A 19,354-nucleotide genomic window follows, 5' to 3' on the forward strand; every position below is an offset into this window, starting at 1 on the left:
AACCCAAGTAAATATGAGTAGAAGGGAGGGTGTGAAGGCCCTAGAGTTATGTCCTCAAATTATTCTTAGCATAACTACCCTTAAGGTGTTAACTTTAAGCTTTTTTGGGTTCCTTTTTAAGTTAAATGAAGGTACAAAGCTCTATCACCTAGTTCTATAAAGGGTTGTCTCTAGTAAAGATCCCAAGCTCCAAGTGCAAGGCCTTCCAATGAGTGCAACCCAAGCATCAAAATGAGTAGGATGGAGGGTGTGAAGGACCTAGAGATATGCCTTCAAAGTAGTCTGGGTATCATTACCTTGACATATCAAGCTTTGTTGGGTTTTTTTTAATTTCAAATTAAGGTACAAAGCTCTATCTTTGATTGCTTCAAAGGTTTATCTCTACTAAACATTCTTAGCATCATTACCTTGAGGGTGTGAATTTCAAGATTTGCAAGGCCTTCCATTGAGTGTAAACCAAGGGTCAAAATGAGTAGATTCTATCCCCTTTATAAAGTAATGTACAAGGCTCTAAGCAAGCTAGCTAACCTTGTAGCTACAAATGATATTTTGCTCCAAAATCCCTAACGCTTCCTCATGAAAATTTTTGCTTATAAATTGTAATCCTAAATCCTAACAACTCCCTCGACTCCTAACATTTTTCCCTAAAAATATTTTTCCCCCTTTAAGTGCCACTTCTAGATACAACTAGCATGATCTTGAAACATTTAGTTCTAGGAATGGGATGTATAGATCCTTTATGGTGCCCAAATCCTAAAAATCTCTAAATAGGAATCCACTTTTCATGTGTATATAGATCATCCAATTTTACAATCAAGGTAATTGTCCAATAGCCTAGTGAGCATAAACTAGGCTTTCCTCTTGGATTCACTGACAGACTAATCATTGATGTTAAAATCAACTATACTACCGCAAAACATGAAGGATTTTCCATGTTGATGTTGTTAAGTAGTTTTACCATTTCCTCCTAGAAACCTGCTTCCTCTTGTTTGTGGAGCTTGAGTTTGACTTTCAAGTGATAGTTCAAAAAGGGAAGAATCATTGCATTTTCAACCATTGGTCTTGGTTCACCCACAAAGAGCCTACCACCATCATAAACAAAGACAATTTTCTCGATGCCCATTTATTCATATCCAATCCAAACACCAATATGTTTCAATTTGATGGGGCACCCTATTAGACCAAATCCATTAAGGCTTGTCCAAAATCTCTTTATCAAACTCCATCTATATCAAATAGGTGTTTTTGTATGAATTTGAATATGCCTCGTTCCTTTGAGAATCACACAAAGGCATTGTAGAAAATCACTTTAATGCCACTAGCACACTTGCAAGGTGTTATAATCACAACAATTGTGGCCCATACACTCAAAGGATGCTCCTTACTAAGTTATGCAAACTAAGGAGTTCTAATGTTTTTATTCCACACACAAGTGATAAGATGGAGCCTACATTACTTGATACCCATCCTATTACCTCCATCCTACATCAATATTACCACTATAGAGGCAGACTATCAAAACACAATGGAACAATGCTTGCATTGGTCAATGAGGGGTATCCCTTGAACTTATCTTGTGAAAAGTATAGGAATGGATCAATTTCCTTGATTTCTTGTTCATTGGGAGCTACGTGTGTGCACTCGACAATGCAATTGTTAGTGCTATGAGTAAATTCCATAGTATACTCACGGGTAGGCACTAATCAACTTGTTTAATCGACAATTTTCCTGCCTAAATGTATCATGCCTAAGAGATTTTATCCTCAAGTGGATCAATGTTATGAGTTCCAATGTTTTAAGGGCCACACACAAGGGATAAGATGGAGCCTTGATACCCTTCTTGGTATGTTACCTCTAGCTTACATTAGCATTACCACCATAAAGGCAAATTATCACAGCACACTGTAACAATCCTTGAATAGGTCAATGAGGGGTGTCCCTTGAACCTTACTTATACCAAGTTTGGGAATGAATGAATTTCCTTGACTTCTTACCATTGAGGTCTAGGTATGTGCACTTGATACTAAAGTGTTAGTGCTACAAGTAAATTCCATAGTATACTCAAGGTAGGCATTAAGCAACTTCTCCAATGGGTGATCATCTTGCCTAGACATATCGTGCCCAAGAGCCTTTATCCTGGACCATAGATGGAAGGACCAAGTTGACTTTCTTGTAGATTACAAGAAATTACTAGCTAGACATATTTTCACTAGAGCAAGTCAAACTAGCCCTTGGCAAAACCTTCTACTCATGGAGCTAACGTCCAATTATGATATTCAACCTACCTAATGGAGCTTCAATGCAAAAAATCGATCTCAAACAATACCAAGCTAGTATGCCACTTAAGTATGGAAATTGTGATTTTGTTTGCAAAATCTTGTGTGTACTTGTGATTTAACATAACTATCAATATATTCATTACAAAAAAACTTACAATAAAGCTACTTTAAGTGCTTGAATAATAATTTGAGACAGGGTATAGATCTTGCAAACACAATTATTAGAGATAGATAGAGAGATAGGGTGTGTGTGTGTGTGTGTGTGTGTGTGTGTGTGTGTGTGTGTGTGTGTGTGTGTGTGTGTGTGTGTGTGTGTGTGTGTGTGTGTGTGTGTGTGTGTGTGTGTGTGTGTGTGTGTGTGTGTGTGTGTGTGTGTGTGTGTGTGTGTGTGTGTGTGTGTGTGTGTGTGTGTGTGTGTGTGTGTGTGTGTGTGTGTGTGTGTGTGTGTGTGTGTGTGTGTGTGTGTGTGTGTGTGTGCGTGTGTGCGTGCGTGCGTGCGTGCGTGCGTGCGTGCGTGCGTGCGTGCGTGCGGGTCCGTGTGCACGTGTGCGCATGCACACACATGCGATTTGTCAATGCATCCCTTCCTTGATCCTTGGAAACATAGTTCACTGATTGTCTAGTGTCTCCATTATCTACCCTTGATGCCAATCAATCTCTCTCTCTCTCTCTCTCTCTCTCTCTCTCTCTCTCTCTCTCTCTCTCTCTCTCTCTCTCTCTCTCTCTCTCTCTCTCTCTCTCTCTCTCTCTCTCTCTCTCTCTCTCTCTCTCTCTCTCTCTCTCTCTCTCTCTCTCTCTCTCTCTCTCTCTCTCTCTCTCTCTCTCTCTACACACACACACACACATGCATATAAATATATTTTTCTTGATCTATCTCTTGCAATGACATTGGTATGCCCTTTTATACCTCTATGACTCAATCGTGGAGATTTAAACCCTAAAGTCACTTCCAATTATCATTTGTGATGTATCTCCAACTAACACTCATTACCAAGTGCCACACTAGTTATGCATGCTATCACCAAAGAGTAAGAGTTCCATGAGTGCCATTTGTGAAGGGCAAAGATTCAGTTGGAAGGATGATGATCTAGTAGTTGGATTATTGAGTCGTGACATTCAACTATCACGATAATCTAGGCATTAAATGCTAAACTTTCATGATGATCAAGCAATTAGTTGCCTTGACACTTTGTAAGCTATGACATGGTCATTATACAAATGTTGCGGTACATGGTCGATCTACCATGATCACATTACTATGGCCATGATTAAAAGCACTATTAATAACCTTCAACCTAAACACTAAATAACACTTTTATATACTTTCTCCTAGTAATATCCATCTTTCTTTCTACCATAAAGCATATTCCTTTCTTCCACAATGGTGGTACATTGTCCTTCTACCATGATCGTGATGATTAGTAACCTTATGAAGGATCTCAATCGTGGTACTTCAAGAATGATTAATAACCCTATTATAAAGCACTAAAAAAATCTATGTGATTGATATAACTATTACAAATCTACACTGTGACTTATTGCACTATTACAAAATGGAGAGGTCCACATTGTCGAAGGGGTTTTAGTCGAAAGGTCTAATCCGCCAAGGATCAGAGAGAGAAGGAAGTAGAGAATAGGAGATAGAAGAGAAGAAAAAGAATAGACAAGAGGTACACAAGATAAAGTCAAAGCTCAATGAATCAAAGCACTATGTATTGACATAACCTGAGAAGATAAACAAAATCCTTATGTGGGACTATTCAGAAGCAATCTCCAAGCATTAGATCTCCTAGAGCTCCTTCGTAGACCAAAAATATGCACCAAACATTAGCTTCTTCCTCTACTACTCAGACCACAAATCTGATGGTTCCATTGGCTCTGAAAGGGGGGTAAAAAACCCAATACACCTTATCAGAATTCTTCCATATCACTCCTTTTTCTCCCCATTTAGAGTGTTGTTTACAGCTTGTAAACTACAATCACGCACTGCGTGATTTCGAAAGCCCTTCTTTTTTCATGATCTTTCCCAAAACTAGCTAAAAGGCAACTTGCTTTTTGTATGTCAATCTATTCTAGAAGTTTTCTACACTTTTTGGATATTTATAATAAATAATATCCAAAACATCAAAAATATGCTAAAATTATCCAAAAATCCTACATTTTTTAATTATCCATACTATGGACAATGACACTACTAGCTCCATGCAAGTTGAGCCATCCCAAAGAACTCCATCTTTTGAGCATAGGTATGCAAATATGCAGATACATTCGTGCCATTAAACAATTTCATCTCACACTCTATTGTCAGTGGAGCATTTATCACAATAGTTTTTGTTTGAGCAGAAGCATGTATCACATGTTGTTGTAGTTGCATAAACATGTGCATATTCTGCACTAACTATTGTAAAATATCACTAAAAATTGAGTTTGAAGGTTCTCCCATCCTATCTTTCCTTCCGACAACGACCTTTCACATCACGTTCACCAATGTCGAAGGGATTTTAGTTGAAATGGTTTTTAGTCAAAAGGCCGTATCCATTGGGGATCGGAGAGAGAAGGAAGTAGTGAATAGGAGATAGAAGAGAATAAAAATAATAGAGAATAGGTACACAAGATAAAGATAAATCTCAATGAATCAAAGCACTATGTATTGATAAAACCTAAGGGAATAAACAAAATCCTTGTCTGGGACTACTCGAAAGCAACCTCCAAGCATTAGATCTCCTAGAGCTCCGTGGTAGACCAAAAATGCGCACCAAATACCATCTTCTTCCCTACTGCTTAGACAGTAAATCTAATGGTTCCATTGGCTCCAAAAGGGGGGTAAAACTCCAGGACACCTACTCACAATTCTCCCAAATCACTTCTTCTTCTCCCAATGTTGAAGTGATGTTTGCTACTTGTAAATTGCAATAGCGCGTCATGAGATTTCGAAAGGCCTTCTTTTCCATGAGATCTCCAAAATTGGTTGAAAAAGTAACTTACTTTTTGCATGTCATCCTATTCTAGAAGTTTTCTATAGATTTTTAGGATATTTACAAGAAATGATATCCAAAATATCAAAAATAAGCTAAACTTGTCCAAAAATCTCATATTTTTGAACCATCCATACTATGCACACTAGCACTAATGACTAAGATGACATAGACTCTCTAGATTAATAAGAAAGTCAGATGATGATCTACTCCAGGTTTTTTTCTCATTATGTCTGCGTAGTGACACAAAAATGTAAACCAAGATCATGGTACCATGGATTCATATAGAAAATAGCCATGTATGGTAGGCCACCACCCCACATATACATGCATGCATGATGGGTGTACCTCAATCGAGGTATATATGATATGGGTGTTGGTCCTTGTTGATGCATGCATGCTTAGATCATATGTGCACTTGGATCAAGGTTTTCATTTAGGGATTATATGGCACTTTCTTCCCATGTCACCTTGCTTATGTGGACTTGGATCAAGGTTTTTATTTAGTTTATGTGGCACTTTCTTTCCATGTCACATTGCCTACATGGCTGCCACGCACCTACATCAAGGTTGCTAATTTTTCATGTCCATGATAGCAAGATCGAGCTATTTTTCCACACCATCATCTAACTTGGTATCTCCAAATACAATGATTGTGGTATGGTTTCGTGTCACAAGAAGCAATGGATTTGTGCCATGTGTATGGCCATGATCTTTCTCTCATCAAGCACCTATGTCCCAAAATTGAGAATATTGTCCAAAAGTGGAGACCCTTCCCTTGCTATTACCCATGGGTACATTCAATTATAGCATGTGATTGAGAATGCATTTGACTTGGGTTTGAAGAGTTTGTAACTTGTCTAGTACAACTCCATTTATTAACTAGGCAACATCAAACTCTACAAAATTTTTGAAATTTTTCATGGACTCCCATAGGTCTTCTAAGATGTCCAACAATGAAAATTTTTGTCACCATCTTGTATGCAAACCTTTGGCCAATTTCTCAATTTGTTAGCTTGGTTATCCTATCGATAAGTTACTAAAGTAAAGCTTGTAGACATTGATCTAATTTGGCAATTGCTTAAAACTTCAAATAAGTTACATCAAAATGCACAGAGAAAATTAAAGTTAGGATCAGTCACAAAACTTGAAACCACCTAGTGCTTTTAAAAGAAGAGCCACAATGATCTCACCCCACTAGTAAAAAAGACTAGCTGAGTTGCAGGCCAAATAAAATTGATGAGATGGAGAAGATACTAAACTAAAAACTCATAGTGCTCAATGCAAGAGACTCAAAAGATGCAAAGTGAAAAAAGAAACCACTAAAAAGATGTTAGAAACCCTAGACTTCAAGAAAACAAAGGCCACACATCACACAAATCTTATGAAGAGTACAACTTCCTACAATGGCTAAAACAAAGGGACCTAGGATATACAAGGATAGGCTACTTGGATCGAGCTAGTTCAATTTCAAGTAGTAGTGCTAAGATCAAATCACTTAGCAAGTCTCAATCAATATGAGTGATGAGTAAAACTCACTTGAGTTTGCCTCAAGAGACAAGTTGATTTATTTGACCTTATATAAGCAAGCTTAGGTAATATCCATCAAGGCAAGTAGGAGCTCAATTTAGGCTCTTGGATATGTGTAAGCTTCTAGCTCTTTCAAAGGCCAAACATAATGTTCCTTAAGTTCTTGTCTCACACTAGTTCTAACCTTGCTATCCTTCAACCTTAAGCACTTCTACAAGTTTGAGTGGTTGATTAGATTTTGCACCTATAATTTGGAAAGCTTGAATGTTCCCCAATGTGAAGTGGAATCTAATCTACATGCCTAGTGGGGTATGGTTTTTGCTCTTAAAATTTTCCTAATCTCAATGCATCTAAGTATGTTGTGCTTTAGTGGGTCATACCTAGGTAAGGTAAGTTAAGTACTATAGTCTAATTGAGCCTAAAGAGGTGATCTAATAGAGTATGCATGCCTTCAAAGTAAAAAGGATGCCTAAAAGTGGTATATGTTGTGTTGGAACCTATCCTAAAAGTGCACCTAAGGTGTGTCTATGAAAAAATGTGGTGCTCTCCTAAATTTAAGGTTTTGTGGTGCCTACAATTACTATGGACATGCCTAAGAGGTGGGCAAGAGTGTGATAGGCAAGTGTGTGACATGAGTGCATGGGTGGTCTATGACCTACAGGTGGTGAATTGTATGCCTAAGAGTGGGTTAAAGTTTGTGTGCCTATGAGCATGACAAGAGTGGTGATGTATGTGTGTGTGTGTGTGTGTGTGTGTGTGTGTGTGTGTGTGTGTGTGTGTGTGTGTGTGTGTGTGTGTGTGTGTGCGTGCGTGCGTGCGTGTGTGCGTGCGCGTGCGCGTGCATGCGTGCGTGCGGGCGTGTGCACAAGTTTTTATGTATATGTGTAAGATGATAACTACCATAAATGTGCCTATTATGTCTCGTGCATGTGTCATATCTTGGATGAGATCCATCGAGCAATGAGATCTACAGCCAAGTTGTTGCTATGATTATGAGTGGGGATAGACATACAATGGCTACCTTGATTGTCAATGGAGGGGCTTGATGATTTCCATTCATGGTAGCTACAAATGTGATGCTTACAGCAGATATGATTATGCATGGATGATTACTTGTGGCTATGTGTCCATGATCATGATTGTTAGATCGTTGTGATAACAAATGAGGTGGCAACAATCGTGACCCTAATATGCACAAATAAATATAAAATCAATCAGCAAAGCAATAAGATGAGATGGAGAGGTACATGTGTGCCCTAAGAGCGTGATGATGTGGCACATGTTGCCTCATGCTATGTTACCACCTACTTGGGGCCTATACTCATATGCTTCACAATGATGGTGATGGGGATAGGATGCTTGTGGTCTCTTTTTCCATGTCAAATGACAAGCGTAATGCAATCTAGATGCATGTTCACCTATGCTTTACATCCACCAGTGCATATAAGATGATCGCCCTATCTACATTATGTGCATGTGATCATATTTTTGTATTTCTAAGCACTACTAGATAAGCTATGTATTGAGGGATTGAAGCAAACATGAGATCCATGTTATTTGTATGAATATCTATCCCCTTAGTGTTTGTCTATCCCACACTCAAAAGATACAATGCTTCCAGTGCATGTCTGATGATATTATACAGACTATTATGTAGATTGGAATATTAAGATTTGTGTTTTTGAGTTTCTTAATTTTTTTTGAGTTTGGATTCAGTGTTTTCTTCTTTTCTAATCCTATTCTATCCTATTGAAAATCATTTTCAACCTCAATCCAATGAATCAATCAATATAACCTCTTCATCTAGTCACATGTATTTTTAAGTATGCAAATCACACTCACTATTGCATCTCACACTCAAGTGGAAAAACCTCCTATTCTACTACATGGTAAGAGCATGAGCACCTTGGTGATTGATTCCATCCCCTATCCTAGCAACAAAATTGAAATGTTGGTTTCTATGAGCTTTAACCAATTTAATATAACTATCTCTCACATATGTATCTCACAATTCAATTGTCATTGATAAAAGTACAGCCATTGTTGAGAAAAGCCAGGGAAGAAGGAGAAGTAGTAGTAGAGCTTTGCCTTGTCAAGTCCCTCACTTTCACTCATAACTCTTCCTCACACACAACTCCACTCTCAACCTCTAACTAAAAATTAGGAGAAGAGAAGGGAAGCAAGAGATGGATTTGAGCTTCTCTATCCCAAGTCCCTCATTCATGCACTCACTCTCACTCTCAACAATAGTTGCACAAGATAGAATATAAGAATTAAGAAGAATGGTTGTTCAAGTTTTCACACACACCACTGAGGTCTCTAATTACCTTTTTTGCTTTTATACATTAGGATTAGGGTTAGGGTTTCACCAAAAGCTGTGTACCTTATCCATCTTTATGGCTTACAATGACTGATCCTTCCAATAATATATGCATACCACTTCAATTACTTGGACCTAATATAGACGAACTTCTAATGTGTTGCCATGAGATATTACAATCAACACAAGAGTAAGCTCAAATCTCATGAGAATAACAATATTCTTACATCAATGGAACAAATTACATCTCACACATTATGGATGGTTGATGCCTAAAATAATATATAATGAAACCCAAAGAAATAATTCTTTTTCACAATTAAATTGACACTTGACTTGCATGTTTTTCATCATGACTTTGACTTGACTTTGCATCCTTCTTTTCTCCTTAAGGCTAGTACTAGTTTGGATATTATCTTTATTAGAGTATAAGGGTTTTCTATACCTTTATTGGCTAATGTTGATCTTGAAAGAACTGAAAAAATACCAAAAGGTTAATAAAATTTGAAATGTGCCTTTCTACGTGGTCTAATTGAGGCATTATATTCCACACACACACATACACACATGAGGATGATTGAGGTCATCTCGAATTTATGGAGGTGTGATGGAAAACTTAATAGAATGGAATGTGCAAAGTGGATCTATTGGTACTACGTGTATTACACTTCCTTGGGAGTGAACAAAGGAGTGATTTAGATCACACACTAGCAAGGATGCTTACAAGTCATACTGCTTGTTTCCATTTGGTTACCAATGGGCCCACAACCTACTGCAACAAATTGTGTGCAAAAGACTATATTACACATGCCCTATTTTCATGTACACGCACACACATTATGTGTGTGTGTGTGTGTGTGTGTGTGTGTGTGTGTGTGTGTGTGTGTGTGTGTGTGTGTGTGTGTGTGTGTGTGTGTGTGTGTGTGTGTGTGTGTGTGTGTGTGTGTGTGTGTGTGTGTGTGTGTGTGTGTGTGTGTGTGTGTGTGTGTGTGTGTGTGTGTGTGTGTGTGTGTGTGTGTGTGTGTGTGTGTGTGTGTGTGTGTGTGTGTGTGTGTGTGTGTGTGTGTGTGTGTGTGTGTGTGTGTGTGTGTGTGTGTGTGTGTGTGTGTGTGTGTGTGTGTGTGTGTGTGTGTGTGTGTGTGTGTGTGTGTGTGTGTGTGTGTGTGTGTGTGTGTGTGTGTTTTTCCAACTTTGAATATGGATGTATTCAAGCACAACTCTAGTATGCATACAACATATATCAATTATTCTTACAAATACACCACTCATTGAGGTGGACTTAAAAAGGGAAGGCTAGTATGTTTTATGCTATAGATAAGTTTAGACATTCCTTGCTTGCCTTTTTTTTTTTTTCATCATCAACAACCACTTAACCTACTTGACTAGCAAACATTGCATATCAAGACAAATCACAAGATGCCATCATACTTTGAATCATGAAAAGAAGTGTCTTGCTTGATAAGATGTCCACGTTTCCTAATAATGAGCTAATTAAAACATCTAATTGATGAATTTCAAGATGATCTGTGTGTATTGCATGTAGGTATTTTTACAATGTAAATTATGTTCAACTCATGACTTGGAAATCCTACCATTCAATTTCGGATTGGTGGCTAGTTTAATATAATTGAGACACTCTACAACTTCTAGATTTTTGGACAATTGTATAAAAACACCTTAAGATATTTAAGATAATGGTTTTTAAATTTTAGATATTTTTGGATAGCCTAGTAGTAATAGTTTAAAAATGCCTACAATTCTAGAACAAACTTCTAAACTATTTAGTACAAAGGTTTGCAACAACTCTCAATGTCGTAGCTACTTACTCGGCCATTACCCCTTAATGATGGCCTTAAACACCATCAGCATACTCAAATTCTTGTAAGATCTAAGTATTCCAACTTGTTTTTGGTGCTAAAATATGGGAAGTAGTCATCTCTAAGTGTTGGATTGATCGAGACAAAGATTGTCAATCTAGCCTTTAGCTAATGCATGATGCATAACACTAGGGTTTCCACCCTAGGGACCTCTAGTTTTCTAGGCTTACATGGAACTCCAAGAAATCCCCAAGAATGATACTAAATAAATGGCTTGTTTCTTAACTCCAACATTGAACTTGATGCATTGTGCATTACCCAACGAGTCACTAGTGCTACTAGTAGAGGACTTCGTGTTGCTCACACTATCTAGGATCCTTGAAAGTAAAAAAAGTGAGGTGTTGATATAGGTGAGTATGCACCTTGAAAATAAAGAGAGTGAGTTGTTCTGCTCATTTGAAATTAAAGCGGTTTCTCATCTTCTCATATTTGTTGTGTATTCTTTACTCCTTGCTCAGATTCTATCTACTATGCCGTGTAATTTCTACATGGTATCAAATCCCAAGGGACTCTAGGGAGTGAAGAGTATGTGAGAGGTAAGGGCTTCAATAGTGAAGAGGAGAAGTGTTTTTTGTTGCGTCAAGTAATGGTGCCAATGCATCGGGTCATGGTGCTACTGTACTAACAATTCAAATACTGAGGATTCATCCACCAACCTTTAGCAAAGGCAAGTTAGATGGTACAAACTACACTTTGTGGAAGTTTTAAATTAAAATTATCTTTGATTTTCATGAGCTCTGAGGATGGTGTTGGGGACTAATCTAGAACTACAACCCATCCCCTAACCCATCAAATCTATGTATTATGATTCCTCCAAATATGTATCTTCTACGGGCTTGGAAATAAAGGAATGCAAATACATTGTGTACCTTAGGTACAAGCTATTTTGACATTGTTTTGACCTTGATTCACTATACAACCAAGGCATTAGAGGCTTGAAATGTACTAAGGAGTTAGTATGAAATGTGAAATAAAACAAGGATTCAAAACCTAGAGAATCAGCTAGTAGTAGAGAAGTTTGCTAAAGGAGAGACCTTTGAAGCATTTATCACTCAAATTAAGAATCTGTGTGACCAAATGGTGGGCATTGGGATACAAAAGATGAGTGAGAAGCTAGCTTAGAGATGTCTTATGATTTTTCCACCAAATTTTGATGGATTGGTAATTTTCCTAAACATTGAGGTGACACCCCAAGCTTTGATGTTTGAGAATACTAATGGAGAAGAAGTTACAACTTAAAGCCCAAGAAGGAAGCAACAATGGAGATGTTGCATTCTCTACCAATGTGAAAAGCAAAGTTGGTTCCTCTACCAATGGTAACAAAAAGAAGAAGGGTGGTAAGAAAAAGTTTCAAGGAGATGGTTCTACTACAAGAAGAAATGACATGCAATAGCATATTATCGTGTCAAGAAGACATATGAAAAGAATGGCACCCTGAATACTAAAGGGAAGGAGAGAGCTAATACGACTAAAGTAAAGTTTGAGTTATCCATAACTGATCTTGGCCACCATAAGGTGAGGCTCAATAAGGCAGGTATAGAAATTATCTATAGTATTGGCAAAGTTGTTGGCAAATGAGACAAAAGGAATAACATGTATGAGAGCTAAGTGCTCTTATAGTCACCGCTGGTGTGGATACAAGTTGCAATAAATAAAAAGAAGGAACCATCTGAAGCTTATATGATGGGCATGAAAGATTTGGTAACATTGGTTTTGTAGTGTGGGAGATGGATAAGCAAGGTATGGTTGCTCACCTACCAAGAATGGCTAAAACTTATTGAAAATGAAACAAGAAAAGAACAGATAGTGGTAGTGAGTTCAACTCAAAGGAGTTTTAAGACTTTTGCAAGAGCAAAGGGATTAAGCGTCAATTGACAATGCCTCATACACCTCAACAGAATGGCATTGTTGAACACCACAATTGCACCATTGTTAAAATGGCAAGGTGCATGCTTAAAGGCAAGGGATTTCCCTTAAGCATGCACCATTGTGAAAATAACAAGGTGCATGCTTAAGGCCAAGGGATTGCCTAACCAATTTTGGGGAGAAAATGTTAAACGGTATTCTGTATTCTCAATTAGAATTACATAAGGATCTTAAGAAAAAAACTCATCATCAAGCCTATACTAGTAAGAAACCATCTATCTTGCACTTTAGAACTTTTGGATGTGAATCTTATGTACATGTTCTGAAGAATAAGAGAAACGTGTTAAAACCAAAAATCATAAAATATATCTTCTTGGGTTATAGTAATGAGTAAAAGGCTTATGAATTGTATGAGCAAGGGGCAAAGAAGATCGCAGTAAGCCATGATGTGGTGTTCAAGGAGCAACCACATATAGTGAAGGAGAAGAATACAAGTTCTTTCACTTTAACATCTAGCAAAGGAGTCCACTATGAACTTGTCCCAATAGTTATCCCTATCCTCAAAAGGAGGAGAAAGCGTCACCTTTTAGATGATGGGAACAAAGTTCACTAACTAACAATCATGCCACCGCAAAATATATTGCCACAATGGGTAAAGCAGCTCTATGATCACAATAATATTATGCTTACCACTATTAAGAAAAAGGCAGATGGACCAAGGAGGTCTCAAAGAATAAAGAAACAAAGAAAGTTTTCTACTCACATAGTCAATATGGCCTTGATGGCTAAGATTATAAGAGAAGTAAAGGAGCCAACACATAAGAGGGTCCGCAATATGCTTGGCCAAGCAAGCTTACCATAGCATTTTTGGGCTGAGGCAATCTTTATTTTACTACCATGCATCTCATTAACCGATCACCTTGCAGTGGTATTGACTTCCAAGTTGCAAAGGAGGTATGGACAAGAAAGCCTCCCTCATATCCTCATTTTCGTATCTTTGGATGTGAGGCCTTCTACCATGTGCCTAAGCACAAATACAATAAGTTGGTTCCTAAAAGTGTGAAATGCATTTTCCTTGGCTATGAAGATGCAGGTGAAATGGGATATCATCTTTGGGATTTGCATGCGTGAAAAGTGATCTGCAGTCATGATGTTGTGTTCCACGAGCACAAAATGCATATACAGCCTAAGAAAGCTAGAGATACACAAGGTTATCTTTTAGGAGGAGCCCCCTACTCCCTCACAGCTAGCTAGATAGCCTGCACTAGCAAGCCAATCCTCATGGCCAAAATGTTAGATAGAATGTTAGACAAGATGTTGAACAAGAAGCACATCCTACATTGAGGTGTTCTACTAGAGATAGATGACCTCTTGACCGTTATGAGCCCTCCATAAATTATGTCTTGATTACAAATGCAAGGGAGCCTCTCACCTATAATGAGGCTATCCGCAGGGGTGATAGTCACTCCTGGGAGAGAGCTATACAGTCTGAGATTGACTCGTTGCATAAGAATCGTACGTGGGATTTGGTTTCCTTGACTACTACTGGCAAGCAGGATTTGCCTTCCAAGTGGATGTAAAAGTTGAAAAGTATCCCTGAATACCCCATGCCAGCATACAAGGCCAGATTGGCAGCAAAGGATTTTAAGCAAGAGCATGGTGTTGACTTTGATGGGGTCTTCTCTCCTGTGGTTAAGATCACTACCCTACACTTAGTCTTGGCTTTGGCCACACAACTTGACTTGGACTTGTATCACTTGGATGTCAAAATGACTTTCTTACATGGGGACTTGCATGATGAGATGTATATGGAGGAGCCTAAGGACTTTGCAAAGCCTGGCAGGGAACACCTAGTATGCAGATTGAGGAAGAGTCTTTATGGCTTGATGTAAGCACCTAGGAAATGGTACCATAAATTTGATGCATTCGTGCAGTCATAGGGCTATAGCTATAGTGCTATGGATCTATGCTTGTACACGTGAAGAAAGCCTATAATGGTTCTTACTGATTTTGGTACTCTATGTGGATAACATGCTTTTAGTAGGGAAAGCTCCTGATGAGCTAGATGCTCTTAAGGCTCAGCTCAAGAAGAGCTTTGAGATAAAAGATCTGGGACATGCCTCTCATATACTTGGTATGCGCATTATGCGTGACAGGTCGTCTCAAGGCTACACTATTTGTCACAGGAGTATATCCATAAAGTCCTTGAGCGCTTCCGTATGCAGGATGTGAAGTCTATTGGCTATCCATTGTCTTCTCATGTGAAGGTATCATAGGCTAATTGTCCACAAATAGATGACCAAATGGCCAAGTTTCCCTTTGCATCTGCAGTGGGCAGTCTTTTGTATGCCATGATAGCCACCCATGCAGATATTGCATTTGCAGTTGGTTTTATGGCACGTTATATGGCTACACCTGGCAAGAGGCATTGGGATGCCATGAAGGGTACCATGATGTACTTGAAGGGCACTACTAATATGCGCATATATTATGGTAGCCAGGATACAAGAGTCATGGGATACACTGACTCTAACTATGTAGGACATGCAGATAGTAGAAAGTCCACTTCTATCTTTGTGTTCACTTTTGCTGGAGGTGTTGTTTCATGGATGTCCAAGGTGCAGAAATGCATAGCCCTTTCTACTAAAGAGGCCGAGTATGTTGCAACCACTGAGACTTGCAAGGGGGCCATTTGGTTGGGTCGTTTGGTTGCTGACCTTCGTACTGCACATGCTATCCCTACACTGCATTCGGATTCTATGAGTGCTATCCAATTAGCCAAGAATCCGGTCTTCCATGTGAAGATGAAACACATTGAGGTGACGTATCACTTCATTCATGAGGTCATTGAGGACAGGTTGTTGACCTTGTCAAAATCTCAACTAAACAAAATCCTACACACTTACTCGTGAAAAGCCTCTCTACAAAGCGCTTTGCCTTCCTTAGGAGGTTAGTGAGTGGGCATTGGATGAGATGACATCTTTCCTCATCCTGTTGTATATATGTATATGTTGTATTATCTTTTTTACTTTTCTTTTTACTCCTCCTCACTGAGGCAGATTCTCTTTTAAGTGGGAGGTTGTTGGGGGTAAAGGCGCCTCTACCTAGTCGCATGTGTATTACTACACTAACAAACCCATTCCTGCCCACTGCAGCGGCGGTGGGGGCGCCCATCGCTATCACTTCATTCTTTATTCTTTTGGTGACATTTGAATAAAGGGAAGGTCGGTCACACATTGTGATTGTTGGAGTTCCCACATTGTGTATGTCTCTCTCTCTCTCTCTCCCTCTCTCCCTCTCTCTCTCTCTCTCTCTCTCTCTCTCTCTCTCTCTCTCTCTCTCTCTCTCTCTCTCTCTCTCTCTCTCTCTCTCTCTCTCTCTCTCTCTCTCTCTCTCTCTCTCTCTCTCTCTCTCTCTCTCTCTCTCTCTCTCTCTCTCTCTCTCTCTCTCTCGCCCTTGCTCCTCCCACCATAGCTCTTGCTCCCGCTCATGCTTTCACTTCAGGGCTCACCTCCCTTCAAAGGTCAGTGATACGTGGCACGAGTTTCAAGGCAACAACAGTATACCCGCCACACGTATGAAGTAAATTGCTCATTATACTTAAAGAAAAATCCCTTTAAAAAGAATTTTTAAGTCATAAAGTGAATTTTTGAACCACTAAGCTCCTTTCTTGTTCTGATTCACCAGCACAAGGCAGTTCCATTACAACTCAAAATTTTCCAATACCCAACAAACAAGGTAAGTCATCACACACAAGTTTCCATAATGCATAGTATTTTCTACAGTCTTAGGCTTTAAAAAAGACATTTTCTCTATATAATGTAATGTTCTTTGATAGATCCTAGCTAGCTCTGTATGACTTTTCATTTATGAATTTTCTCCAAAATAAAACCAAAAATTATTTTTAGATGTGTATGAAATGCGAAAATGACAACTCTCTCTCATGCACAAGTCTCCATTTTGTGTTTCATACCTCAGATTATGCATTTGTGTTATCATGCACTTTGAAGCAAACACTAGTGTCATTCAAGTATCTCATGATACTCTATATTGCCTTTTAATGCTTTTTGCCAGGGTTTGTCATATATATGCTAACCACTTCCATTACATAGGCAATGTAAAGATGTGTAGCAACTACGGCATACATCAAGCTAATAACTGTGGATGTATAAGATCCTTGGCTATGTCAACCTTTTTCTTGTGGGACTATCTTAATTTTGAGTCCTTTTTGTTTTTTTGGAGATTTCATACGGCTAGAACTAAGGCTACTACAAGAAAGCAAAAAGTTAATTCTAAATGCCTTGCTTCAAAGATCCATCAGTCCTCCAAGCCTTCTAAACTTCGAAAGAAATTAAAGCCAAGGAGAAAGTTTTCACAGCATGTTAAATGCCCGAAGGAGATTAGAAGTGCAATGAAGGCTTTCAATAATGCAATTCCAAAATTGCCCTTTCAAAGGCTTGATTATCAGAGAATGTGTGGCAATCATAGTCTTAATAGCTTTAGATGGACAATGATAGCTCTCAATTGCATCCAAGTGGTTGCATAAGATTTTTTGATTGAGTTTTTTCAAGATTCCTATATCTATGCTGCTCATGCACATAGGCTTGCACTTATGGGCAAAGACATGATAATTCTTAGGAGGTTGAGATACTGATTTTTAAAGGTTCTTGAGCTAGTCCCCCTTACTGATGAGAAGACTTTCAATATTTTAAATGTGCCTCCATATTGAAAAAAGAAAGGTGATATGTGTCCTAAGATTAAAGATGTCACCCTGAAAAAGGCACAATACTACATGAGAAAGAGAAAAAGACCACAGAAGAGCAGGCAGATAAATGGAGGGAGTATAGAAGGAAGAAGATAGAATAAAAAGAAGCAGAGCAGCTACCATCTTCTGAAAAAGAGATATCTACTCTTCTTGAAAGGGTTGATCTTGAGGGCATCAATGTCTATTGCTTTTCACCTGGCGATATTAACAAAAGATCTTATATAATATTTTTTTACTCTAATTGTGTTCAAACCTCAAGAATAAAATGAGAGAAGTAAATGACTATATTCTTCTCGTTGGGATGAGGTATAATATACCCAAATTTGTTTTTACTTACTATATTTTCCTAGCAACAGGTTTTTCATGTTTATGTTCACTATCTCCATTTTTTTGCTAGGTGTGTAATGCATGAGCTTCCATTTGATATATAACACAAAATTGAGGTTCTTGATCCATCTATCTCATATTATATGAATAGTGAGCTTAATGTAGGTGCATTTGATCATTGGTGCAATCCAATTGACTTTGACACTTTCGAGCTCCTTCTAAATCCATACAATGAAAAGTAAATAATTTGATATTCTGTTAGATTTTATGATATTTTATTTTGCTAAATTATTGAAGTATGATTATTTTTAGTTCTCATTGGAGCCTAATTTGAATAGACTGTGTGGACAAGCAATGTTTCCTCATCAATTCTTTGAATGGAAGCCATGGAAATGCTAAGTTGTAAGTTATATAATCCAGGGTCTCTTTGATATTTTGATTATTATTTTTAGTACTCTAAATATTTTGATCTTTTTTTTTGCAAGTACTCTAAATTTTATTATCTTTTGGTACAAAGTTGTAAAAAGATTGATTGAAGTGCTAGAGAAAAAACCTTTCATACCTTCTAATTTACTTGCAACAATGCAATATAAACAAGTTGTGGTAAGGTCTTGATTAATATGGTTGGAACATAATTAAACTACCACAAACAAGTTTCATAATTTTACTTTATATTGTTGGTTGCAGTGTCCTTATCAGGTAATAGCCACTTGTGACTAAAGAGTAATTGCAAATGTCAGAAGATTGGTTAAGTTTATTTATCTCAATATGATAATAAACTTCTAAAGGTAATGTGAAAGATACTAAACTTTAATATAGGGACTCATTGCAAAATAGTCCATTGATGATAATAACATAGTCCATTGTAAAAAATAACAATGAACTAAAAAAAATTTCTTACAAATGTATGACAGCTTTCAAGAGATTGTTATACAAGTGAGCATGTTTGGTATATAAGAGCAAAGGTCATGAAGTACATAATGGTCAATTGTACAAAACCAAGAACGACAATAGTAGGGGCTTAGACAATGAAGGAGAGGAGGTGCATGTAACTGCAGCAGGTGAAGCTATGCCTTCAAGATCTAAGGAAACCAAAGCATCAACGAAAGACAAAAGGACTCCTAGAAAGGATATCCCTTCTTCTAACAAAAGTCCTCAAAAAAAGAAGTAGCTTTGCCTCATTGCTTGTAAACCCTTGTGTGTATAAGTCATGGAGATGGCTAATAAAAATTTGCTACAAAATTTATACATGTATTTTATGTTGATAGTAAAGAGATCTTTCCTTCAACATCTTTGCATTGTATATCCTTCTCTCTCCTTGTTGATATCTGCAAAAAATATATTACAAATGTTTGTTAATCAAGAAGTGAAATCATATATGCACTCACATGTATATAATATGATATAAAAACTTA

The 19,354-nt window shown here is 37.9% G+C and overlaps 1 pseudogene; it reads right to left on the reverse strand.

The window, feature by feature from the left end:
• Positions 1-333: 333 nt before the first annotated feature.
• LOC148020800 (small nucleolar RNA SNORD36) lies at positions 334-409 on the reverse strand (annotated as a pseudogene).
• Between the last annotated feature and the right edge of the window lie 18,945 nt (positions 410-19,354).

This window comes from Lygodium microphyllum, chromosome 18 (assembly GCF_053477565.2).
Source record: "Lygodium microphyllum isolate KBCC chromosome 18, Lygodium_microphyllum_v1.1.10, whole genome shotgun sequence".
Classification (NCBI taxonomy): Eukaryota; Viridiplantae; Streptophyta; class Polypodiopsida; order Schizaeales; family Lygodiaceae; genus Lygodium; species Lygodium microphyllum.